Raw genomic sequence first — 1,418 nt, 5'->3', positions numbered from 1 at the left:
TACCAGGAAGTGGCATTTCTTACTTACCTGTAAGGCCAGGAACCCTTTTAAGCCAGGCCAGTTTTTCATGTCTGAGTGTGTTGTTTCTGTTCCTAAAAACCATGAAAGAGCTTTCGCTCATCTGCCCTGGCCCTCTGCGGACCGCTCCGCCCGTGCTGTGCCTGGGCGCCGGGGTGCTCTGGGAGCGCCCACTGGAGTGCCCCAGGAGCCGGAAGGCGGCAGTCCTCGCCAGGACCCTCCTGTGGGCCCAGGGGGACAAAAGTGGCTCTCAATCCAGCACGTGCACATTGAAGCAAGTTTAAGGATTTAACATGAAGCACAGAAGCAGATAGTGCCTAATAGCAAGCGGTAGTTGGTACATATTTGGTGAATGGGGCAGCACTTCCTTCTCTCACTGCTGCTGAGATGGCAGAAATTAGTCGAATTCAGTACAAAATGCAATATACTGAAGGCATTAGTCAGCGAATGAAGGCCCCAGAAAAGTTAAAAGTAGCACCGCCAAACGCCGACCTGGAACAAGGATTCCAAGGAGTTCCAAATGCTAGTGTGATAATGCAGGTCCTGGAGTGGATTGTTGTCGCAGGAAATAATGAATATGTTTCATTTTCAAGACTAGCAGATTTTGACCTTATTCAGTCAACTCCCTTTAAATCCCTGACACTAAAAACACCACCTCATGTACTTACACTAAGTGAAAGACCACTAGATTTTCTGGATTTAGAAAGACCTGCAAAACCCCTCAAAATGAAGAAATCCGTGCAGTTGGCAAACTAAAAAGAGAGCGGTCTATGAGTGAAAATGCTGTTCGCCAAAATGGATAGCTGGTCAGAGATGATTCTCTGTATGGCATTTCAAATATAGATACAACAATTGAAGTAACGTCAGATGACCTAACTGTTGTAGATGCAGCTTCACCAAAACGACAGATAATTAAACTAAATAGACGTTTACAACTTCTGGAAGAGGAAAACAGAGAACGTGCTAAAAGAGAAATGGTCACGCATTCAATTACTGTAGCTTTCTGGCTGCTTAATAGCTGGCTCTTGTTTCACCGCTAGAGGTAACATCAGCTTTCAAAAGTATTGTGTCAGCAGCTGGAAATGTAAAAGATTTGCAAACTTCGAAAACAATATGAAAGAAATAAAACAGTGATATTATATTCAAGATGGTAACTCTAAATCTGTATTCTAACGATGGAAATATATCTTGGGTTTAATCCTGGTCTCCAGAATTTACCCAAGGCCACAAGAAAATAACAGCATGACACTATCTAAAAAAGAAAGAAAAACAAAACAAAACAAAACCGAAACCAGACTTTCCTAAGCTTTAGGGGACAGACATGAGAATCGAGAGTGGGTAGAGCTGGCAGTACTTTGGTGGCACCGAGCGCGCAGTTGGTCGGTGACTGTACCGCTCCT

At 44.0% G+C, this 1,418-nt stretch overlaps 1 pseudogene; it reads left to right on the top strand.

The window, feature by feature from the left end:
- Positions 1-372: 372 nt before the first annotated feature.
- LOC105529406 lies at positions 373-1,115 on the top strand (annotated as a pseudogene).
- The last annotated feature ends 303 nt before the right edge of the window (positions 1,116-1,418 follow it).

This window comes from Mandrillus leucophaeus, unplaced genomic scaffold (genome assembly GCF_000951045.1).
Source record: "Mandrillus leucophaeus isolate KB7577 unplaced genomic scaffold, Mleu.le_1.0 Scaffold119, whole genome shotgun sequence".
NCBI lineage: Eukaryota > Metazoa > Chordata > Mammalia > Primates > Cercopithecidae > Mandrillus > Mandrillus leucophaeus.
This window is presented reverse-complemented; position numbering and strand designations above follow the sequence as displayed.